At 40.9% G+C, this 27096-nt stretch overlaps 1 pseudogene; it reads left to right on the forward strand.

The window, feature by feature from the left end:
- Positions 1 to 1990: 1990 nt before the first annotated feature.
- Positions 1991 to 27096, forward strand: LOC130434591 (tumor necrosis factor alpha-induced protein 2-like; annotated as a pseudogene).

The raw sequence follows: 27096 nt of genomic DNA on the forward strand, positions 1-27096 counted from the left end.
CAATCGCAATTTTTCTTAATGATGACAAACAACAATTTACACTTGTGCTTCTTCTGTTTGGCCTGTGCTACAAAACATTAAACCTCTCTAAGCTGCAGTGCTATGTGCAAAAAAGACTGCATTAATTTACTGCATTCTGTATGCTACTACAGGGCACTGAGGGCAGTCACTCTTTTCTAGTTGGTTCTTTGCAATGCTGGCAAATGTAACCTTCTAGTTACCTTGCGAAATCACTTCTATTTGTTTTATTATTAAAGGATATTGGAAGTAAAATCAGTCTGGGTTAAGACAAATACTTTCTTTTAATAGTCACACAGCAATAATAAGTATTGTATAGGTAAAAGATTCATCGAGAATCGTTTTATCATCGCAACACAGCCCTCTGAATTGTAATTGAATCGCATCGTGTCGAAATTCCCACCCTTACCGATGGCTGTAAGTTCATATCAGAGCGTCTTCCATGTCTAGAATGGATGTATACGGAGTCTTTAAGGCAACAATAAAGATAACCTTGTTTGAAATTGGTTTGGCTAAAAGAAAATTTTGGTTTCGTCTATACTACTAGGTACTTATACTATACTGACTGGGTTAAATAGAATTGCATTACTAAAAAGAGACTAAAATCAAATTTTCATTATCTAAAACTAGACAAAAATGTCATCAGTTTTTGTAGACAAAAACTAGACGAAAATAGTTATGGATAATTCTGACGAAAAAATAAGACTAAAATGCTCAGACTTTTAGTCGACTGAAACTTGAAACCAGGCTAGGGCCCGGCCACTAGGCGGCTATACGCCTATAAGTGGCGCCTCTTCTCGTCCTGGTGCCCCTCTCGAAGAGAAGACCCACGGAGAGGCTCGATCGGGAACGTGCTGACCTTTATACAAGAGGGATTTTAGACTAACATCTCCCCTTCCACACTGAAAGTGTATGTAACCGTTTCAGCTTGTCTGTTTTGGAGATCAGCAGAAGTGTAGGGCTGTCTCCAAACAGAGATTGGCGCACTGGATTGTGGACGGCGTACCGTTCCCCGTGCCCTCTGGCAGTGAGAGCTTATTCCACCCGGAGTATAGCCTCCTCATGGGCACTGGCTCAGGGCGCCTCTCTGGAGACATCTGCAGAGTTTTGGGTTGTGCTACGCCCAACACGTTTTTCGAGGTTCTACAACCTCCGCGTAAAACCGGTATCAGCACGCGTCCTGTATGGCAACATGTTGGACTGGCAACCGGTAGGGCGTACGCCTGCGAAAGCACCTCCCCCCTCCTATGGGTGGGTCAGCGTGCTACTTTAGCCTCCCTTCTTCTCCCGCTGGGTGAAGAACAGGCATTTCATCCATCACTAAGCAAGCACCTCCTGCAGGCGGGGTGGGCAGAGGAGCCCTGCCCCTTAGGCCAGGTACCAACTGAGTTATCCACTACATAGCTCCAACCGGACCTAGTGGTACTGGACGATGTAACCCCCCCAATCGGGCGGTTCCGTCTGATGTATCCTCATGATTGGTTCCCACCTTGGTAACCCATGACATTCCCTATGTGGACCTCCACCTTGCGGTAAACTACTACAGTCAGCACATTTTCCCTTGAGTTCTCCCCTGACTGCATGACCATGTTGGTGTTTCCACTAAACTCCTCCCGACGGTAGGAAGTGGACTCCGTAGCAGATCCATGTCATGGCTGGGGTCGGGCCCGATGGTGGTAATCTCCCTGGTTTCTTCCCGTCAGGAGCGCTTTTGCTTCCGCGACGGCTGCTGACGAGTCGTTTCCTCTTTGATGTCATCTTCCCGGGGGGCGCCTCGTGGGGGGGAGCCGGAGCTGACATCACAGAGGACCGGGGCTGCTGGGAAGCAGACGTCGCACAAGATCTCGAAGGCCTGTTGGCGGCCGAGTTGTGGCGGGGAAGGATGTGCCTTATCGCCTATGTCTGCTTCTTCACCTTCGAGAACTGCTTGGAGAAATCCTCGACAGTGTCACCAAACAGCCCGCCCTAAGCGATGGGGTCGTCGAGAAAGCGAACCTTCTTGGCGTCCCGCATCTGCATAAGGTTGAGCCAGAGGTGTCTCTCCTGGACCATGAGTGTGGACATTGTCCGACCCAGGGCCCGCACGGTCACAGTCGACCGTAAGGCGAGGTCAGTGGCGGTGCAGAGTTCCTGCATTAATCCTAGGTCAGTCTTACCTCCATGGCGCATTTCAACGCCTTGGCGTGATGGACTTGCAAGATGGCTATGGTGTGGAGAGAAGAGGCAGCTTGACCCGCAGCATTATAAGATGCCAGAGATGCCGAAGTCCTACATGCCCGGGACGGGAGTCTAGGTCGACCTCACAAGGTGGCCGCCATATGCGGGCACAGGTGCACCGCAACTACACGTTACCCCTGGGGCATATCGATGTAGCCTCTAGCTGCCCCACCATCGAGGGAAGAGAGGACGCCGAGAAAGGGTTGTTTTAGGTCTTACTCAGTTCGTCATGCAACTCCGGGAAAAACGGAACCGAGGCTGGGTGCGGCTTGGAGTTGCGCTCAGACCCCAAGTACCATGTATCCAACCGTGAGTGTTGGGGGAGAGGCAGTGTGGTACACTGCAACCCAATGCTCACGGCGGCCCGGGATAGCATTCACTATCCGCTCACGACGGCCCCGAGCGTCCAGCCCGGCTGCAGATTCTCCCCAGAAACCGGAACCCAGGCTGGTCCAGCAGCCGCCAGAGGTCGCTGCCCAGCCGCCGTCAAGTCCGGCTGCCCAGCCGCCGTCAAGTCCGGCTGCCCAGCTGCCTTCAAGTCCGGCTGCCCAGCCGCCGTCAAGTCCGGCTGCCCAGCCGCCGTCAAGTCCGGCTGCCCAGCCGCCGTCAAGTCCGGCTGCCCAGCCGCGGTCTAGCCCAGCAGTCCTGCAGGGGACAAGGACAGTTCCCCCCAGGACTACCCCTGTCAAGCCTCCTGGGGCTCTGCGCCCTGGCGCGTCCCCCAGGGCTAGGACTTCCCCTCCCCCCTCCTTTTATGTGAGATTGAATGTTTCTTTCTCGTGTCTCGTCATTGTTCCCTGCATCACGTTCCTCGTCAGCCTCTCCTTAGTGCTAATCCCCAGCACCTGTTGCTCGTTATGATCCTGTGTTTGTTCCCCTATAAAACACCCTCGTGTTCTTTGTCTTGTGCTCGTGCATTGTTTCTCGTACCTGTTCTAGTACTTGTTCCTGTTTCATAGCTTCTTCATGCCGTGGTCTTACCCTGCTCCTGTTCCCTGTGTCTAGTAAGTGTTAGTTTAGTGTTTGTCTCCAGTGTTTGTTTTATAGTTTAATCAGTCAGTGTCCTTTGTTGTTAAAGTTTATATATTTATTCCTGTCTGGTTTTACCCCATCGTGGGTCTTTGTTTTGTGTTTATTATTTTAATAAATCCTTTAACCCCTTCATCCGCCTTGTCTGTGCCTGCAATTGGGTTCTCCCTGCATTGTCTTCCTTGCAGTTCATGACACCGGTATCGACATCAGAAACGGAGGTGGTAGAGATCCATTTCGTGTTTGAAATGGAAGGTCATTAATACCCGGTTTTAGGCTTAAGAGAGTAGCTTTGTCATAAATCAGTAGTGACAAGGCATATTTCGTAAGAAAAGACATAGAAAATAAAGAAACCCTGAGACCGACGGCAAGCCACAAACAATGGCGCCGCCATCTCTCATGAAATGACCAATTTATATTGTTGTAATTTACATTGTTCGATTGCTGTGCAGCACTTTGGTCCATTTTAGTGGTGTTGAAATTGCTCTATAAATAAACTTTGACTTGACATTGTCTATGGAGTGATATCGCGAGTCTCATTTTGAAAATGAATTGAGGACTCACACAGATGAACAGTGTGCGCCTGCGCCATCATAAGTGCTGGGAATTAGATGCGACACGCTTGATCCTGTCTCCTCAATTTTTCCTGTTTTTACAGGTATGACTTTCATTTAAAGGAGATATTCTTTTGCTGTTTTTGAAGCTGTCATGGTATGACATGGTAGAACCCAATAGCAGGCAGAGACAGATGGTGTGAAAGAACTGATAATTTATTACAATAAACACAAAACAAAGACCCACGATGGGGTAAAACAAAGCAGGATAAACAATGAACAAAAACAAGGACTGACTAGACTAAGGCTACGAAAAAAAAACACTAGTAGAAACACTAACCCAACACTTACTAGACAGGGGAAACAGGAACTAGGCAAGACAAGGCATCCAAGAATAGCTACATGGAGCAATGTAGCGTACAGCATACACAGAGCAATGTAGCGAACAGCATACACAGAGCAATGTAGCGTACAGCATACACAGAGCAATGTAGCGTACAGCATACACAGAGCAATGTAGCGTACAGCATACACAGAGCAATGTAGCGTACAGCATACAAAGAGCAATGTAGCGTACAGCATACACAGAGCAATGTAGCGTACAGCATACACAGAGCAATGTAGCGTACAGCATACACAGAGCAATGTAGCGTACAGCATACACAGAGCAATGTAGCGTACAGCATACACAGAGCAATGTAGCGTACAGCATACACAGAGCAATGTAGCGTACAGCATACACAGAGCAATGTAGCGTACAGCATACACAGAGCAATGTAGCGTACAGCATACACAGAGCAATGTAGCGTACAGCATACACAGAGCAATGTAGCGTACAGCATACACAGAGCAATGTAGCGTACAGCATACACAGAGCAATGTAGCGTACAGCATACACAGAGCAATGTAGCGTACAGCATACACAGAGCAACGTACACGTACAGAATCTCACACAATGAACGAGTAGAGGACAATGAACACGAGGGTGTTTTAAAGGGAACCAAATCAAGAGGGGACAGGTGCAGGGGATAAACTAATTAACACTAACTAGTAAACAGAAGGGCAGGAACGATGACGCAGACCGGATAGAGAGAGTATGGCGACAAGTAGGAGCCAAAATAGTCTCTCTCCCACATAAAACAAAGGATCCTGTAAGATTCCACCTCTAGACCAAGAAATTCCTGACAAGGTGAGGTGTAATCATGACAGAAGCTTTGATTATGTTTTTTGGGTGTTTAACAATGGTTGTTTATGTTTCTAGTTTCAAAAAAACTTTTATATTTCACATATTTCAAGTCTATTATTCACCACTGTCCCTCTTCCAACAAAACGACTGGATTTCTTCCGGTCTATATAAAATCCCTCCTTCTGAAATGCTCTGATTGCTAACACTGACCAGGTCTGTGATGATTTGTTCCCCGCTTAGAGCGTGTGTCTGAAGATATCTCACCCACACCATATCAGTGGGCTTACGCTTCTCAGGCTGTTGTGATTGGTCGGTCCCCCTCTCCGTGTATGTGTATTCATAAGCATTTACTTTTAGCAATAAACAGTAACAATGGCGTCAACTTCACTTCATCATGTAAACACATGCGGATCGATCGAAGTGTAACGCAGGTCTGTTAATGCATGTGCAAACATCAATATTTGTTAGAGATCGCAATTTTTTTCTACTCTAGCAAGGGAAATGACACCGACCTATTGGGTCAAACCGGTTATATTTATTAACACTAATAACAGAAGCATTAGTTTTGCCTTTTTATATTGGACCCGAGTTGGATGATAAAACAAGCAGACTGACTAGGAGACATATGCAAGCAGGACTTCAAAAGATGTTTTCAAAGAAGTGTTTTAGAGGTACACGTATGCGTGCTCACACAAACACACGCACACACACTCACAATATCAGTGGATTACACAGAACAGCCTTCACAGCATAGGCAGCGTAACGGGAGTCTATTTGAATTATAAATACAGAGTCTTTACAATAACTAACCAAATATAAAAAATCTACAATACTAATTTCTAATTTCTCCATAGAAATGCAATCAGAAGTTGTTGAAAGTGAAAATTAAACTTGAATTTCTACAAAAATAATCTCCAACGGGTGTTCAAGAATGAACATGGCTATATTTTACGCATTTAATGCATTGTATGGGAAACACTGGAAGGTGTTATTTGACTGTTGGTTCTCTTAAAATGTGTGTAGCTGAATTCTTTTTACCAGCTGTAAGACTGTAATGAAAGTGAAAGTAATTAAATGGGCAGCTCAGTCAAATGTTTACAATCTCTGAAAACCCAACACTACTCCAGTGGCTCTTCCTCTTCTCGGAGGAAGGCCTCCCCCTTTTTGGGGGCTATTCCTTTGGGCAGAGGTTTTTCAAACTCGGAATAGTGACGGGAAGTATAGGGGTGTAGTCTGTTTCCAGCCGTTCTCTGTAGTCCTTGAAAAGCGAATTCTGTTAAAGAAAATATCTCGTTTGGCACTGAACTTTAAGCTTTATCATTTTGCAGGTATTATTTATGCTCTAACAGCAACATTACACACTAACTAAAGTTTGAAATTGGTATCATGGGGAAAGGCCACTTTAATTCCTATATGTATGTTTATGTTGCCAATAAATTGCATATAAATATAACAATTTGTGAAAATATTAAAAATGTGTTGATCATCAGCCATTTTCTGGATGCTGCGGAATGAACATTTGTGATATGCTCCTGAAATGTATTTAATTTGATTCACACAGGGTCCAGTTACAAGGTTATTATGTTCTCTACAGTATATGTTTATTCATATTATATTATATTTGTGTAGAGTACAGATGTGACATACAAATCAATTTCAAATAGACATTTCAGTGAAAACGAATGTAATGCAGTTATATGTCCTGCTGATGCAGAAGAAAGAAATAATGTTAATGTAACATGATGGAAGATCTGATGATAAAATCAGTAACTTTTTACAGGGATTTTTCTAATCTGCCAACACCGCCTTCTGCACGGGGCCTGTAACAGATTTCTGGGGGCTCGTCCGGGATCGACTCCAGATGCCTAAGGAAGTCTAACCATAAAACCCGAGGACCAACAGAATGTGGATGCAGATGAGGTGATCCAAAAGAAGAGGACGTCAGTGAGAGGAGGGGTTCAGAGAGCTGTTGACTGTGTGAATTGCTCTTGGGACAGTAGAAAAGAGATCATCATGGCTGATCGAATACGTAAGGGCCTGGTGTGGGACATCAGGAAAAGGCTACTTCACCTGTCTGCCGTTGAACTGTTTCAAGTCGCCAAAAGCATCGGTCCAATACCAGAAAGGGACTTCACCGAACTTGACGCGGAAGATCAAGAGGGCTGTCTTGAACACATCAATGCCTTCATGTACAGCACTCACCTTTTAGAATCAGAAGACAGAGGTATGACTGAACTTTTGGTTTTACAAGAGACTGTGGAGGCTGTTGTACAAGAGCATGGTGCTGCAGCGCCTTGTCATCTTCTTGGTGAGGATGAGAGTAACGTTGATGTATGCCCTGCACCTACTTCACATACACACACCTCTACAGTGCACATGTCCACTTCAGATTATGCATGTAGAAATGCCTAAAACTGCGTCTGACCTAGAGAGAGTTAGATGGTTAGATACAAGTCCTTGGACCAATCCTACTGTCAGACATTCAGTATTCGAAGAGCTGTGCAGGAAACTCATTCAGTATCTTACACCACAGGTCAACATTCCATTCCTAGTCCACCTGTGATACACAACAGTGACACACCCGTGAATAATAATAATATTGAACATACCTCACAGGGATCACTGAAAGAGTTGTCTCGTTGCAAACCTCTCCTGCCTGAAACGTCATGAATTTAATATACAAGATGGGCAAATCGGTGACTATGCATCTGACATCACACACACCAGTGTGTGCAGACTGATCGATGATGGAGTCAAAGAATTTCAATGAAGCTGAACTGGTCAGGGGAATATTACATAACTTCAAATAAATGATTACGAATAAGCACAATATTACAGTGGAAGAGCTTAAGAGGTTCCTTCAGTCACACCTTGGCGACAAAAGTAGCATCAAGTTATTTCAAGAACTAATGTGCGCCAAACAGATGGAGACTGAAACTCCTCAAGAATTCCTGTACAGGGTAATAGGCCTTAAAAAGAAAATACTCTTTGCTATCAAACAGTCTAACACGGAAGTGAGATACAGTCCAGCCACAAAACAAGATTTGTTCCTCCATAATACGTGTCATCGGTTTAAGGATGTCAGGAGGATGTTTGTGCCTGGCATTTAAACCATCCAAGTGCACACAAACAGCAGTGAGTAACACACACACTGTGAACACACACCCAGAGTAGTGAGCAGCCATTGCTGCGGCGCCCTGGGATCAGTTGGGGGATCAGTGCCTTGCTCAAGGGTCTCACCTCAGCCATGGTATTGATGGTAGTGGAGAGCGCTGATCATTCACTCCACCCCACCTACAATCCCTGCTGGTACTGAGGCTCGAACCGGCACCGTTTATGTTAAAAGTCAGTCTCTTATCATGAGGCCCTGACTGAGAAATGTGATGAAAATCCCTAACGAGCGAGAAGATTGGGTCCAATAACGTGTCCCAAGCAAAGCAATGCAAGCTCTGCCCAAATTGAAAGTGAACCGGACAGAGGGGTAAAAGAGGCAATTATAGAACTAACTGCTCGTATGACGCGATTACCAGTAGGGTTAATTCTGTTAATTCCACCAACAGTCACTTTAACTGCTGCTAAAATCCTGATTAATATATGAATATACCATAATATGAATATAAAACTTTGAACACATGTGTATCAGTGGCGGCTGCTGATCTTTTAAAGAGGGGAAGCTCATTTTCGGCCTAAATCATAAAAATTGTCCATTTATTTATATGTTAATTCTGCCCTACGTTCCTTTTCAAGAAAATGCTCTGTAACCCTGTCGTACCAACTAGGCGTCTTTTCCAGTGTCCTCTCAATGGCCAGCAGAGCTAGGCTGCTTAAACGGCCTTGGCCCATTGTGTTACGGGTGTAGGACTTGAGCCGCTTTAAACAGGAGAAGCTCCTTTCTACACCTGCAGATGTAGCTCCAATTGTTGCCACTAATGAGAACAGTTTGTAAAGCTGAGGCATTGCACCGTCCAACTCCATGTCTTTAAGGAACACCAAGTAATCACACAGCTTTCCCCTTTTACTCTGCAAGTCCTGATCTGAATACAGGATTTGAAGTTCAGACCTCAGTCTCCCTGAATCAAAGTGATGGCCATAACTTTTCAGGACACTTTGGAAGGCCTCCTCTGGAAATGCTTGTCTCATGTCATCAAATTTCCCTGGTTTGACTAATTATAAGAAAAGCATACTTTCCAAATTTGAAAAACGTCGAGGAATCTGCTCCAAGCACCGGCGGCGCCAGGGGGGGTCTTGGGGGGTCTCAAGACCCGCCCAAAAAACGCCTTGACCCCCCATTTGACCCCCCACCGCCTCCGTGATTAAAACATATTTAATATATATTAAAATATATATATCCGGGATAAAGATTTAACAATGGCCCTCTTCAAACTACGCAGAACAATAATAATTCATAATTTATTCGACATATAAAAAAATATAAACATAAGAATCACTGCGACGCCCCATGAACGTTGCTGCCGCTGCGCCTTACGTCATTGCGTTCATGGCGCTGCCGCGAGCCCGCAAGTGCTGCAACGCACTTTATATCTTTAAGCTAAAAATGGATCGCTTCGTCATACCTAAAAACAAATTGACAGCAGACAAAAATAGGACTGTTAATATACCCTTTGCAGTGGAGGGCGAGCCCTGCTTGATCGTAGAATTAGAAATAGAGGACACCGAGGAATTAGAGCAGTGGTTCTCAACTCTGGCCCGCGAGATCCATTTTCCTGCCGAGTTTAGCCCGAACTCTGATATAAAACACCTGAACAAGCTAATCAGCGTCTTTAGGAATAGACGCGTTCAACTTAATGCGGCGCTGCGTAAATCTATCAGCGTATGACATTTAAGTACCGCGAGAGCAATTCAAGTGCAGATTGTTCTGTACGGATTTGTATCGCTCTCGCGGTACTTTAATGCGATATGCCAAACAATCTGTGCAGCCCTACATTAAGTGGCTAAACTCTGCAGGAAAATGGATCTCGCGGGCCAGAGTTAAGAACCACTGAATTAGAGGATGAGGAGGTGGGACCGGAGCAACTCGCATATGGAAGCAAAAAATTCTATTTGCAATGTAATATGCAAAATGGCAATGCAGTATGTAAATTGACAATTTAATTGTGTATCTAAATATACATTTCAAATAACGTATGTGCAACATTAAGTGCAAAATGAAAATAAAAATTCAATTATATCAATTACATTTGGGAGTTCCTACAGGGGTTTTATGATTACAAATGTAATTGATATAATTGAATTTTTATTTTCATTTTGCATTTAACGTTGCACATACGTTATTTGAAATGGAAGGGATTTAACCGGGGATTTAAGCCATGGCCCAGCCGAGAAACCAAGACAGCCTAAATTAATATCATAACCGTGTCGTTCTTTTGGATTTCAGGGGCAGCTAGCATCCAGGGGTTTTAGTTACTCGTGGTTCAAACAGTACAAGTGGCTTGAATATTCTGTCAAAAGACGCGGCTTTTTGTTTTGCCTGTCGTCATTTTTTTCACAGTGTGCATGGATCTGGTTTTATTTGTTTAGTAGCAGTAATATGCAGTTATTAGCCATGTCCACTGTATTTTTGGGGGGTTTTCATGAGACCCCCCTTGAAATGACCAGGACCCCCCATTGCCCCCCCAATCAAAAGTGTCTGGAGCCGCCACTGGCTCCAAGATGTTATCAAGGATGGTCATGTACAGATTTCTGTAGCGCTCTTGGGGATCCTGCAATTGGGTCAGACGGCGCTTTCTCATGGGTTCATCTCTTGGGTCTGATGTGAGATCTGCTGCTTTGGCATAAACAGCTTGGAAAGCCCCCTCTGACCTCTTCTCTTCGACAAATGCAAGAAGAGACTCAATTATTTTCTTGCAGTAAAGAACATCCATCGCTCTCTGCTGGACAATATCAAAGACCACATATGTCTCAAAGAAGATTTGTTCATTTGTGTACAACATGAACACAAACTCAAAATCCTCCAGTTTCCTCATGAAGCCTTTGGCACAATCCAGTGTATCATCATCCATTGTCGTATCTGCAATGATGTTATCAAATGTCTGCAGGAGGCCATCATAATTGTTTGCCACAGTGCTCACTATCCGTGATGTGAAATTCCATCAAATAGGAGAGTTTCTGGGCAACCTTGAGCAGCCTGCAGACTCCAGAAAAGACGTCCTCTTTGTGGATTTTGAGAAAAATGTGGCAAACCCAGAGAGTGATGCAAAAAAAATTCTGCACTCAGGCAAGCATTTGGCCCCCTGTGACAGCACCAGATTCAGTCTGTGTGCATAGCAATGCACAAACATTGCACTGGGGGCTATTGCTTTCACTTTGGCCTGCAGACCATTGAGAGCTGAAGCCATGACAGCAGCCCCATCATAGGTCTGTTCCACAAGCTTATCCTTAAAATTGTAGCCCTGCATGTTCTCATTTAAAACATAAAAAACGGACTGAGCATCTCCCCCCCCAGAAACATCAAAAAATCCAATGAAGCGCTCCTGAATTTTACCTGCACTATCCAAATAGCAAACAATGACAGAGAGTTGGGCACGGCAGGATCAGTGGTTTCATCCACCTGCCATCCAAAAATGGGAGCATCCTGAATTTCATCTCTGATCTGATCAGAAATGGTGGCTGCAAGAGCAGAGATCAAGTCATTTTGAATAGTGTGTGACATACCAAAAAACACAGTTGAGGACTCAAATTGTGTGGACAGGACAGAGTCATATTTAGCTAATGTTTCTGTGAACTCTCTGTAATTCCCTTTGTTGGATGATTCACTACTCTCATCATGTTCCCCTAAATGACAGCTCCTGCCGGCCAAGCAAGGATGTCACATCAATAAAGCGGTTTAGGAAGGCCCTATTTTGTTTAACAGTTTCATTATGTTTAGTCACTTGAATGCGAGCACCTTCATTGATTGCATGCTCAACCCTGATCCTGCCCATGCAACTTAATCTTGCACATGCACTCACATGTTCATTGCTATTTTCATGCATTTTATATGCCCTGTCAAAGTTTGACAGATCTCCAAACCCCAATTTTGACTAACAACACATCCATGAGATGGTTTCATCAAGAGACATGGCCAGCAGTACATTTTCTTTTACACAGCACTTCCATTCAGCCAGCTAACTTTGTCATACCAGGAGAGCTGAAAAGACCTGTTACTTTTCCCTATCTTTTGCACTAAATCAATCTTAGGTGTTGATATTGATCTGCCCTGCTGTTTAATTCTAAGTTTCTCCTCATAAGGAAGACTTTCTAATGGCTTTGCCAAAATCAGGTCGACAATATTAGCACTGTCTGCCATCGTGTGCAGTTTGCTAGCAGGCTAGTTCAGTCTATATGAATTAATGAACAAACAATCTACTATATATATATATTTAACTCAACGGGAGGAAATGTGGGAATTATGTTAAACTGAAACAATGAATGTGGTGTGAAATTGTGTGAAATATACGATGAAGGTTGCAGCAGTTTGTCTTCGACTACACATGCAAAATCCGCGATGGGACTGAGTTGGAAATGGAGACACAGAGTGATACGCGTCATAATCTGAAGACCACGCCCACGCCCACACCAACCGTCTCTTTGCATTGCGAGAAACTTCCGCCTCCTTGTCATTTATGATTTATAACAAAAAAATGTCTAAAAGCTGATATGTGACAATGTGTATAGCAAACAAGCTAAAAAAAAACAAGAAATAAGTTTTTATAAGCTGTCAACCCCAAAAAACAAGCGTTTTAGGACATAAAAGTGGATTAAAAAGAGATGACAGACCCTCCAATCATCACGCAGACGCTCGGAGTCTGGGCCAGCCCACTCCTCCATTCATCCCAGAGACGCTGAGCGTCCGTGGGCGGGACATAATCGCAGTATTATCCAATGACCGTCTTGTTTCTAAGCACTGAAAAAAAATGTTTAAAGCAGCCCCATTGAAGTCAATGGACGCTGGGCTTCAACAGAGTAATGCACTGTACTCTACGGGAATGAATGAGAAGGAAATCGAGTCAGCCGACCTAAGTAGCTGATTCTGAACGAAATTGTTTTCGTTCGAGATGAACGTGTTTAACGCATTTTTAATCAATAAAATGTTAACGTAATAGTACATATATTTGACCATTCATTTTTGACAATTATAGGGGAAGCTGAGCTTCCCTTGCAGTCTTAAAGAAATCGCGTCTGATGTGTATATATATTTGTATATATACAGTATATGTAACAGTATGTAATTAATCCAAGTGTGGAACAAAGGCTTTTTTTACAAGCACTTAAAGGCAATACTAAGATGAGGAGTCATTAGCTAACTTATATTCTGTCTTATCTGAATTGTGTGTTCATCTATTCAAAACTAGGATGTTTCCGGATCCAGTTCAGACAGCTTTGTTGTTGCAGCCGAGTCAAGAGTCATAGAGGTAGGAAGACAGCAGAGAGAAACACCCTGATACAGTTGCTGCGAGTTTCTAATGTCACACACACAATACTTTACAAAACACACACAAATACACATGCAGCACACACTAGCAACACTTCAGCATACTTTAATTCACAAATGTATATAATAAATAACATTAAAATATTTAAGAAGGTAAAAATCTGTTGGTACACATGCACAAACACACCTATTACTGCTGCTACTATTTGTATGTTTAATTATGTATTCTATTTAAACACAAAAAATTTTTTAAATATCTGTTACATGCAGCTGCTTACATTATTTCACCATCTGTACACAAATGTAAGTAATGAATGCATGTTGGTGGGTTGGGCTGTCAGGGTGTCGTAATGTGGGCTGGTGTGGCTACAGTGCCAGAGCTGATTTTTTGTCCTAGTCCACCCCTGCTGAGGTTGTTTTTAAAAAAGTAGGTATTATATCTTATAAAGTGTTATTACTTGTCTATTTTATTTTCTATAATCCTCTTTAAGACGTGGCTCTTGACACTACTGAAGATTCCGCTTGTGATTTTGAGATGAGACGTGTGAAAAACATGAACATAGACTTCAAGAAACAGAAGAAGAGTTCAAAATGCACCCCTGAAATGCTATCAGGTAAAATAGGTAATGTTGTCATGTACTGAACATTAAAAGATTCTTTAACAATTGCAACTTAACAATGTCGTACATTTATTTTAAGATAAATAAGATACTGTGTGTGTGTGATCACATATAGCGTACCATACTGCACACATTAAAATTACAGGGTTCACCCAAAAATGAAATACCCTCGTGTCATTGTAAATCTGCACAACACTCTTCTATAGAACAAACAAAGATATTTTAAATCAAACAGCATTGGCCCCCATTGACTTCCATTGTCTGGACATAAAACCGCTAATACAAGACATTCAGTCATAAAGGTTTTGAACGACACAAGGGTAAATAAATGATTACAGAATGTTTTTTGGGGGTAAACTATCCCTTTAACAAAATAAGTGAATTACATGAATTCTCCTTTCACATACTGATCTAGACCTTGACTTCAGTGAGAACCTGAAACAGAACCACCTGGCTGAAGCACAGAAGCAATTGGTGGCAGCAGAGGAACGTCTCTTTGGAAATTCAAATGAAGCAGAAAGAGCGGAGGAAGACGAAGACAAGTTGCAGACAGAGTATGAACTCTTCATTTTGTGTCTGAGGATGATCATCTGTGAGTCCCTAAATGAGGACAACCAGGAGAAACTCAAGAGTGCGTTGACTTCCATACTTCAGGAGGAGGCACAAGACAGATGCTGGGAAAAGCTAGCAGCCGATGAACGTCCACCTTGGAGACCAACGAGGTGCAGAGAGATCCATGACTCACTACTCCAGACTGTTGTGGAGGAACAAATGAAGAACGAAGATGAGAATACAGCGGACCTGTCTAGTTCCTTGAAGAGAGAGGTGTGCCGAATGGGCAAACAAGTGCAAAAAGATCTGCTCAGGGTGGTCAGAAGGTTGAGAGAATGTTATCCACCGGACTTTGACATTTGCAGAAAGTATGCCCTACTTTACCATCATGCGTTCTCCAGCAGACTCCAAGAGCTCGCAAGAGCTGATATTGATTTTGAGGATTGCCACTACATATTGAGTTGGGTTGCCAAGTTCTACCCATGGTAAGTAGCGATTCACAAGATGATATTGCTTTTGTATCACCCGTTTCTCTTCTATGGAATGGAAAACTTTGAATGGCTTCCACTTTTCCCAACAGAATTTTAATTGTACTTTTAAATTCAAGATCAAGTGATCCACATTATTTGTCTACAGTTCTCATTTGTTCAGCATACTGTAGATGAGAACTCTTCTTAACATTAATGTCCGAGTGAAATAAAGAATTATAGTTAATATTTTTTCATGAAATATTGCAGTATTAATTCCAAATCGTTTGTCAATGCGGGTCATTCTATTTTTAAAAATCCTGTGCCCTCACAATCTTTGGTTAAAATCTGAAAATGCAATTCCGACCTGTAATAAATCATGTTTTATAAACAAAGTTCGGGAGGAGCCGGAGCATATAATCAAGCCCGGCTGGTTCGTAATCAGTAATCATGGCTTCCACCCAACCGGCTAAGCAAGCCAGCCCATAAATAAGCAAGACTTCTTTCCTGCGACATCTCTACGGTTTTCAACACCCCCCCCACCTCCTCCCACGAACTCCCTCCGTTAGCAGAATCCGGGGGGTTTGCTCTGGGTTCGGGCCGTTTCTGAGCTCGGGACACTCATCCTAACAGGGGGGAGTGTTCCGGGTTCAGAAGAAAACGGCAAGCTCAGAGCCCGTTCCCCGGACAGCACGCCAAACACGCATACCTTTTACACTTCTGCTAACCTTTATTAACTGCATAGGTGAACTCGTAAACTATACATTTTAGATGACGTATGTTAGATGGCTTGGGCAGAGCATCCCTCCCCTTCAACTGACAGTCTGCTGCCAGTTCCATTTAAAAATGCAACAGCGTTTTTTATAGATCCAATCAAATCGCAGAGAAAGATGAAAGCAATGCCAACTATCACTCGGAAATGCGTCAAAATACTTAAGTAAAAATGCAACTTCCGGTTCTTTAAGATAAAAAAAAAAGACTTCTGGTTATGGACGCTTTCATCTTAACAAAATAAGCATTGTGAGTTGAGTGAATCGTTACATCTTTAGTTACTGTGCATGCGCACTTTGGTGACCCCTGAATGAACTTCCGGTAACAATCAAAAGACACCTTGAAGAACCTTTACTTGGCTAATTCTTGGCTAAATTAGCGCAATGCTCTAACCACTAAGCAACATAAAAGCTTGTTTGTTAAAAGGAGCTGTGTGTTATAATTTTACTATATGAAATCAAGACAATACTTTAATATGTTCGTAAACATTTACGAAACACATTGACTTCACATATTGGTTTGTCCAAAAAACAATGCAATAGCCTGTTATACCAGGGTCGTTTGCATACTGGATTCTAATTGGCTGGAATATGTGCATTAAAAGTCTTTAACGTACGGGTAGCTCAAGTCAGTTTGATTAAATTTAACTGACAAAATAACCATCATTTTCACCTGTTTGATCTAATATGACACTGTAAACATCAATAAAAGCTTTAACTTGGCAAATAATCATGGTATAAGCAGGATAATCCACAGCTACTTCGCAGAGGCAACCTTCGCGGAGGTTCTTCACCTCCACGTCGTGCATTAAAATCCTTTAATGTATGGCTAGCCATGGACTAGCCATTACTTATTCCACTCTGAAATGTGTGTTCCGTGCCGGAATGTCTGTTTCTGTTATGGTCTGTTTGACCCCGCCCACTGAAGATTTTTTACCCACTGGTGTATTTCGACAGCTTGGTTTCCAGTAATATTATGTTGCAAACTTAGAAAATATTACTATATTATTTACAATGAGTAATATACAATTTTGTTATGGTTATTTAATCGAGACAGCAATATGTCCCTTAAATGTGACCTCCAGAGGACGCAACCTCTGAAACGAGCTGCTGATTGAGTTATATTTACGAACAACAAAACCACTGCAAACGTATAAATTATCAGTGTAAGAGTTACCAAGCTTAACCGCTAAGTGTAAATGTTACATGCGGATCCTTTAATAAAATGAAAATACACCAAAATTCAACAAACCATTAATTTAATACAATTAATTTATAATAAAATAATTGCACAAGTTAATATAAAAATAAATTTAAATCCAGTCTTGAACAGACAGACCTAAGCCACCAGTGCTGCCACAAACAGTTTCAGGTTAAGGCTGCACCAGCCATTCGTAAGTTCTTTCTTAAATTTGAACTTAAAGTCCAAATAAGAGGCTTAGTAACTACTAGCTAGTTTGTAACTAAATCTGTATGTTATTTGGTTGCACCATTTGGTCTTAAGGCAGAATGTAGCTAGTAGCTCATAAGCTCTCTGTAAAGTAATGCGTAGTCACATAATATGACATTTACCTTTAACAGTCCAATAGCAGCCTGTAAATTAATGAGAAAAAGTAGTGTTGAAATGTTGAGACTTTCAAAACAATCTTGAATTAAACTGATTTGACCTCCCGTTATAACCGCAAATGTTTTTATTAAATAGAATCATACCTCATTATAACATAATAACATATTTAAAATTATAAACAATACAATACAATACAGCCTAATTAATGCAATAAGAAATGACATGGAATATGGGTGATTTCATTTTACTGCCAACCACCGATGAAATTAAAATATGATTTTATTTTGCCGTGCACAACACAGGCAGATATGTTACGCAAACGGAGGCGCTAGGACAGTTCTTATTAAGCTGTCAATCATTTAATGTAATCACATAGTGTTCTCTATTTTAAGATTAGTGACTGTAAAAGTCAGCATTATCATGTGTGTAATTCATTCATAATGCCGAGTGAAACAAGAGCTTATTCAGTTAGTTCAGTTAGTCTGCTATTTTATTCCAACAGTTACTCCTGATGGGAGGCTTCCGTTAACATTTAGTAAATACGTAACATTATGGTTGAACGAAGTTGAATGGTGCAACTAAAAAATATTTAGTAGAGCGTAAGTTGTAACTTAGTGACCATTTCAGTCAAAATTAAACTATTGGCCCCAGAACACTAACGACGACGACCCCTGAAAACGCTATTCGCCTATTTCACAAAATGGCGACAGAGACCAAAAGTAGGGAAAAATATTTTTCCTGCTGAACTGCTGCCGTAACCATTCATTCATTCAGCTTGTTTTCGCACAGGCATTCATTTTACATTTAAATTTATGTACTTACATTGCATTATCCTATACATTTATACATAGATATGTGCAATCCCCTGGGATCGAACCCACAACCTCACGTTGTTAACGCAATGCTCTTACCACTGAGCTACAGGAAAGCTATTTTATTTGGCAAAAGCAAAAGTAGCATAAAAGCAAAGTAGCATAAGTTGTCCGATTTGTTTATGGTTTACTGGGAGAATTAACCTCTAGTCTCCGCAACTGTTTTGTGTAGTGAACGTTGTTAGAGCATTTACCCTACTTCTGGTTTGTACCCGTCACGCTGTGAAATAGGTATATTGCCTACCTGGGCCGTTCGCAGCGGTGTCGATGGCAGAGGTCCACCTGCTCATGATTCCCATACCAAGCTCTTATGTCTGCTCCAGTCACGAGGTGCAGGATAATGATGCAGCTCAACTATCCTATTGGTACACAGTCATACCCCTCAAGGCTTGTGAAATGTGTTTATGGATGATCAGACTGATCAACGAATTATCCAGAGAGAGGTTTTAAATAGCAAAATTAAGTTTCTTTACAAGCACAAGCTGTTTATTTCCATTTTACATGACAGTGAAATACTATATTGCATTGTATATGATGGTTTAAGTAGGTTAAAAATTTTAATCCACAATTTGTTATTCTCCTTTTTAAATTAAAGGTCCAGTGTATAATTTTTTGGAGGATCTATTGACAGAAATGCAATAAAATATACATAATTATGTCTTCGGGGTGTGTAAAGAGCTTACACAATGAACATTATGTTTTTATTACCTTAGAATGATCTACTCCTATCTACATACACCGCGGGTCCTCTTGCAAATCATTTGCCATTTTCCGTTTCCAATGGGAGAGGTGGAGTGAGTGGTTGCTTGTAATTCGCAACATTGCCGCTAGATTTCACTGACTGGACCTTTAAGTGGTGCAATGCAATTTGAATTAAAATAAAACTAGGATCAACAACACCTAGATTTAGCTCTAAACTCTGTTTACTTTAATCCTTGTTGGTGCAACCCACCCCAAATGTTTTAAAATATGTTTTCAGTGATGTGTTGAGGCACAAAGAACTGGAGGAGCACATCAACCATTCTTCTCTTGGACCTCTGTTGCCTAAAGAAGATCTTGAGAAATTACAGGAACAGTACTTTTCATACAAAGAGGTAATTTAGAGCATGACTGGTATTAATAGCATTAAAAAACACAAATGTAGAAGAAAACAAGGCAAGATTCACAAGACAAAAAAATAAGAATGTTCCTAAGTGCTATAAATAAACTAACCTTAAGCAACGGGGTGAGGTTTCCTGACGGCCAGGCCAATGGTTGAGGGATGCACCTAAATGGCCAAAGGTACATGGCCGGACATTATTTTGTACCTTGCGGAAATCCCAGCGTCTATACAAAAGGGAAACTACAGGCATACAATTTTTTTAACGCACACAATTTGCGTTCGCAGTTGAAGCAGCCGATATGGCTGGGAGAAGGCGCTGATGCGGGGGCTTGGCTGCCAGCCGTGGAGTTTTATTAGAAAATTAAAAAAAATGTGAATCTGGCTGAGGTTTTAGATCAGTAAACTAATGTCACAATAATATCCCCTCAATCACAGAGGCTGCTGCATATTTTAACTCATATTTCCTTATGTTTTCTGTCATTAGACTGAAGTTAAAATGTGGTTGTCAAACGCTTTTGAGAATGAAATGAAGAGATGGGGTGATGGCATGGAACCTGAACGCATGGATGGATACTACTTCAGTGACCTTGCTGTCACCTTATATCTGTAGGTTGTGGGTTCAAGAGTCATTCTAACCCTCTTGTTTATGCACGTTGAAGTCACAAGTTCAAACTGAATAATAGTGATTTGTTGTAGATTATGAGCTTTAGTGGCTCAAATCCAGTGTCACCACTCTTGTTTTATAGCTTATTCATTCAGCTGTGACAGACATCAAAACAATTATGGGCTCTGAAAGTAAATCTGGATATATTATTTGCCACTTGGACAGTTTTCTAATAAGGTAAATACATTTACATTACTTTCACATGTATGCCTGTTTTAAGTGACTTTGAGGTATAAAAACCCACAACCTTTTGTAAGCGCAATGCACTACAAGTTGAGCTACAGGAACACACTTTTTGTCCTATTCTCATTGGATTGAAATTAAACATGTTTTCCTTGTTTTTCAATGGCAGCTACATGAAATGTCTTGAGGATCATTTGAAAACAAAACAAGAAAATATTCCCCAAACTCTGAGTGCTAGTCTGGTTACCATTCACCTATTTGGGTAAGTTTGATTTATCTCAATAACGAGTAGTATTTCGGATGTGAAAAAAATTATTCAACATATTTATGTAGGTATAGACAGTGGCCCAGACTTAACTTCCAGTAGACCCTACAGAAAAAATCTATAATTTCGGGGAAAAAAAGATTTTGTTTAAAAAAAGATTTGATTTAATTGAACACAAAAAAATATTAATATGAATTATTTTATGAATGAAATACTGTATAAATTGTTATAACCAAACACAGACCAGAAGTTAACTTCGGCCCATGTGCACGTCTTCGATGAAAGGTCTATAAATATATATGTAACTCTTTACAGTTACTTGACCTGTAAGAAACAATTATGCAAAACAGTTGTGACATGCGTCACATTTGCATTATTGTGTGTTGCTCATATAAACTAGTTGATATGTGTAAACAAACAATCTTGTCATAACAAACAAATATAATCATACTGTAAAAGCCATTATGCTTCAATATTCTCAGGGATTATGTACAAAAGGCAGAAAATCTGTTCCCTGAGGAGACCAAAACAGCATGTTTATCCACAATAGCAGACATCAAAACAATTTGTCACAGATATTTTCTCAGTCGAATTCACACAGATCTGAAGGTAAGTAAAGAAAGTTACTGATGTACCTTAAGCTACTTTCAATAAAAAATAAAAAATAAACTGTCTGAATAGTTTATTGGCGCGGAATCACGATATGATACATATTGTAATAGATAGGTCATGATACTGTCATGGATATTCAATTTCCGAAATATTGCTACACTTTATTTACACAACGGTTTTAAAAGCTGAAGGCACTCTTTTACTTTCCACCATGCTCGCTCTCATTTTTGAGACAATAGAAATATGAAGTTTAAAGGTCTAGAGTGGGATTTATAGTGGCCACTAGCGGTGAGTTTAAGAAAAGCAACCAATCTCTCAGTCCAGACACGATGGTGGCTTCCACAGTACAAAAATATGTAGTCTGCTGAGACAGCGTGTCTCCTCATGTTGACACAGGGAAGAGATGATGCGGGCATTAGAAAAACTGAAGAAAGTGTGATATCCTTATTTTATACTTAAAATCCCCAGACCCTTTATTTGTTGTAATAAATAAGACAAGTCAGGCAGGAGCTAGGACCTGCGTTAATATTATAAAGACTTTCCAGCGGAGACGCGTAAGGACCGGGGTTACTAAGGCTTTTAGGGGAGATACTCATAGATATCTATGGAGATACTTTCCAGCAGAGAAACATTGGAGAGAAAGATCATCAAAAAATTTACAAATCTCCATTCTTTTTGTTAGAACCAAGATATGTTGTTGTTGTTATTATTGTAATATTAGCTGTCAAACAGAGCAGTTTTGAGCATCATTGTTTATCTGGAACAAGTCTGCTGCTTGTATATACTCGCTTAATCTTTGCTTATTTTATTAACTTGCATTATTTGCGTGGTCTAAGCTATGATAAAGCTAAGCATTTCATGCTTGCATTGCACATCACGTTTGAGGGCAGAGCAAACTAAACAAACAGTTAACAGCAATGCTGTTAAATGTGTCTGATCTGACAGCAAGATAGCCGTTAGGAGTAATTAGTAGACATCCCCCACCCCTTTGTAAGGTCAGTGATAACCGGACTACGTGGGTAGAGGGAGAGGCACAGTGTTTTGCAGTGGAAACCTGTGAAGCTCTGGTGAACTCCATGCCCAAGAGAGTTAAGACAGTGCTGGAAAATAATGGTGGCCACACAAAATATTGACACCTTGGGCCAAACTTTGACATTTTCACTTACGAGTGTATTCACTTTTGTTGCCAGTGGTTTACACATGAATTGATGTGTGTTGAGTTATTTTGAGGGGACAGCAAATTTACACTGTTATACAAGCTGTACACTTACATTGTAGCAAAGTGTCATTTCTTCAGTGTCACATGAAAAGATGTAATAAAATATTTACAAAAATGTGAGTGGTGTACTCACTTCTGTGAGATACTGTAGATAGAAATAGATTATTCTGAGATAATACAAACATAACGGTTCATTACGTAAGGTCTTTGTACACCTTTGAAGAAATAGTTTGGTTTATTATATTGCATTTCTGTCAAATACTGTAGATCCTCCTAAAAACCTCACATTGCTCCTTTATAACGTGATTTAAAAAATATTGTTTGGTGAAGTTGGAATATCTAAACACTATCGCAAAGTTTGCTGTATACATTTTTTGACCAGCCCTATTAAAAACTTGATTCCGATTGGCTCGAAGATGTGCATTAAAACCCATAAACATTGATGATCATACACAGATTGGTGTTCATTGCAGTAACTGACGAAAATAACCGTTGTCACCCATCCGATCAAAAATTGCACTGGAAACATCAATAACAGCTTTACCTTGTTTTTACTTTGTCAAACGACCATTAGTGGTATAATTCACGGCTAGCTGTTCTGAGACCACTACATTTACATTTACATTTTAGTTGTTAATGCAATGCTCTTACCACTGAGCTACAGGAAAGCTTTATGTCAGACCACTACCCTCTGCATTACGTCAGCTACTTCATGCGTTAAAATCCTTTAATGCACAGCTAGCCGTGGAATATCCCTTATATGATCAGTATCCAACTTAGTTGTAAGGAAGCATTATATTAAGTAATACGTTTTAGTATTTACTAAACTTAAGTCAGTTGAATAGTTTTGAAATGTAAACATTTTATTAGGAATTAACCACATTTTTCTCTGTGTTATTTCCGCACAGCCACTGTACCGTAAGCTTTGGACTCAAGCCTGGTTAGCAGAGCACCATGAAGTAATACAGGGTCTGGTGAATGAGCTTGAAAATCACATAGATAATCTGAAACAGCTGAAGCCTGTCTGCCGTGAGGTCAGAAGCGCTATCACATACAATATTTGTATAAATATAGATATATTGTTGTAAAGTTATGCTATTTTTAAGTTCTATAACATGCACAATATTTGGTTTATTGCTCAATGTTGAAATTACTTTGAGACTAGATGGTTAAAGGTAAGTGCAAAGGGAAGTTGGAGTAAATTTTGAAAAACTGTGCATGATATCTGCAAATGTCTATTTTATTTTTTATTATGTCATGATAAGAATTTTTGAGTGGTTCAAGTGTGTATAAATTCCCAAATAGTATAGTTTTGTGGCTCCTGTATATCTTTAGATCCTGTGTTTGTCTGTGTATAGGAACTTGTGGGCGAGCTGCATGTTGAAGTAATGGTCGAGTATGTGCGGCAAATGATGAAGAGAAAACTGAAGCTGAAAGAGAAATCAAAGCAGGAACAAACTGCAGATTTAATGTGCAAAGACAGCCAAATAATCTGCTCTGTGTTTGCCGAAGCGGTAAGAGCACAACCACATGTGTAGATGAACACCCCATGTGCAATCATGTGATTTTACTGTATAGTATTCCAAAAGAGAAGCACATAATACTTGTTTGCAATGGAATATCTTAATACATCAGTGCCATTGTTTTTTCTCAAGATGCACATCAGTAATGTTTCTTTGTAAAGTATGTCTTTAAAAAAAACTTAAATATCCTAATTTAACTAAAGCCTAGTCCTGACTTAAAGATGTGATGAACTGGGTTTGTTTATTGTTTTATACTGTTGTATGAGGTCTACTGATGATGTATGCATCATTTTTACATTCAAAAACATCAAAATCTTTTTCTACCCAGGTTTGAGGCCAGCTATACAAAAGCTGGGTTTTAATGGGCAATGATATATTAGCCCGCTAAATCACAGAGATCATGATTCGCACAGGCTTAAGATCACAGACAACCTCTACAATTAATACAAATGACTAGTGGTCCCCAGGTAATACTAATCTTGTGCGAACAGTGCTCAGGGCACATCAATTGATCTCTTACAAAGCAATAGTGACGCATAGTACAAATTTTTTTACTTGCATAAGATTGCTGGGCCATTCTTATCGGATCAAATATTGACGACACTGCTTTTTAACCTTTTTGGTTTTGGGTAGCGAACAAACGCTACATGTTTTTCCTACAGGAGATGGAAGTTCTTTAAAAATAAACTTTAACCAGACATTCATTCGGAATTTCAAAGGAAGGTTATGCAGCAACTGTATTCTTCCACAAACAGGGATGGCACAATATTTAGATATCTTTAACGTAGTCGTTGGCATGTTTGTTTATTGCTTTCTCGCTCTTTCTGTTTCCGCGCCAGTAGTTGTTGATATTCTTTCAGTGGAGGCGGAGTTTAAGCTATCAAGGTGGTCATAGATAGGTGCATTCCAGAACCTGGCGTTCACTGGCCCTGGTGTCAATAACAGTACTGTATCTCAGTAATAACAGTACTGTATCTCCGTAATAACAGTACTGTATCTCAGTAATAACAGTACTGTATCTCAGTAACAATAGTAGTGAATCTCAGTAACAAGGGCATTTTCAGTTCTGACACTTACATGATGTTTGCGTGAATATGATTCCCTCTTATATAACAAAAGCATGGGTTAAAGTTGGGATTTTTAATTTAAGACCATAAAACTGCATAAGTACAGTTTATTTTTATGTGGCTCTCAAATCTATATTCTTTTCACAAGGGGTCAAAAGAGGAATGGCTTCCTGAAATACTGCCAAAGTTATCTGAGATTCTAAGGCTTCAGGACCCTGGGAGTCTAAAAATTGAGATTGTCACACTAGTAAAAGGCTTTCCTGATTTGAGGTTAGTCTTCACACTTATCCAAATTCTCAGTGAGATTGATCCAACAAATGCATTGGAAAAGAGGTGCAAATAATGGCAAATATCCATTATATCCAATTCCATCCACATCCAAACAGGCCCAGGTCACGCCCCTATTGAAGAAACCCACATTGGACACATCTACTACCGACAGTTACAAACGTGTCTCTCTCCTCCCATTTATTGCAAAAATACTTGAAAGGGCAGCTTTCAACCAGGTGTCTTCCTACCTATCCCAGAACAAACTACTGGATGACAAGCAGTCTGGCTTCAAAACAAACCACTCCACTGAGACTGCACTGCTATCGGTCACCGAAGCAATGCGGCTAGCCAAGGCGGAATCTAAATCCTGGTTCCTGATCCTGCTAGACCTATCTGCAGTGTTTGACACTGTCAATCGCAGATACTGCTAGCTATCCTGTCATCTCTAGGAATCTCAGGCTCTCCTCTCCACTGGTTCAAATCCTACCTCTCCGACAGATTCTTCAAGAGTCATGGAGGGGCTCGTTTTCCACTGCTCACCCCATGATCATTGGGGTCCCTCAGGGATCGGTGCTTGAACCACTGCTTTTTTCCGCCCATCATACGAGCACATGGCTTCTCGTATCACTGCTATGCTGACGACACCCAGATCTACATCTTGTTTCACCCACTGTAGCATCTCGCATTACAGCCTGCCTAGAAGACATCTCAGTTTGAATGAAAGAGTATCACCACTTGCTGAACCCTCCTCGGCACACCCCATGGTGCAACACACCATCCAACTTAGCAATATCACTCCTTCCAAAACAGCCAGGAACCTCAGACTCATATTTGATGAAAAGCTGTCCATTAATGATCGCATTGCAAAGACATCGCGGCCATGCCGATATGTCTTGTTCAACATTAGAAAGGTTAGACCCTATCTCACTTAGCATGGATCACAACTCCTTGTCCAGGTCGTGGTAATCTCAAGGTTGGACTACTGCAATGCTTTCCTTGCTGGTCTTCCTGCAAAGACTATAAAACCGATCCAGCTGGTTCAGAACGCAGCAGCATGCCTCGTCTTCCAACAGCCCAAAAGTCATGGGACACCCCTTTTCATCTCTTTCCACTGGCTGCCGGTTGAAGTCCATATCAGATTCAAGTCACTTATGCTTGCCTACAGGACTATCACTGGATCTGCACCGGCATTACACCCTCCTACACTCCTACTCCCCATCAAGATCTATGCGTTCAGCAAACCAGTAGTATCTTGTATTGCCTTCTAATAAGGGCAGTAAATTGCTTTCCTGCTCATTCTCATTAACAACTCCTTCTGGTGGAACATTCTTCCTTATTCACTCCGGTCAACCACATCTCTCAAAACATTAAAAAAACTACTTAAAACCCAACTCTTCTGCAAATACTTGACAGACAAATGAAAAAAAAGAAGGAAAAACTCTCTAACCCTCTCTGTTTCTCTCAACAGGTAGAAGTCTAGCTTTTGTTGAAACCAGTAACTTTGTATTGGCACCTATTGTATTATTACTCTTTGTAAGTCGCTTTGGATAAAAGCGTCTGCTAAATGACTAAATGTAAATAGTTTTTTGAACAATCTATTTTATTACCACTCAAAAACGAAATCAAGACTTTGTGGCAAATTTCATGATGACATTAAAAACTTGATCTCCCTGCTCGTAACAAGCAATAGTCATAATGTTTAAGCATTGCTTTGTAATACGCTCCAATATTTTTTTTTTCTCTGATAGTGAGCAGCATATTCTCGCTGTCTTGAACCTGAAGACCAACCTTTCGAGTTCAGATCTGCGCAAGATCAAAGAGTGTTTGAGGGACAACAGGAGCATTATGGAGGCTGAGTCTTCATCTTCTTTCTTTTCTAAAGTTATTGTGAAAAAGAAAATCCTATAA

Source organism: Triplophysa dalaica, chromosome 13, assembly GCF_015846415.1.
Source record: "Triplophysa dalaica isolate WHDGS20190420 chromosome 13, ASM1584641v1, whole genome shotgun sequence".
NCBI lineage: Eukaryota > Metazoa > Chordata > Actinopteri > Cypriniformes > Nemacheilidae > Triplophysa > Triplophysa dalaica.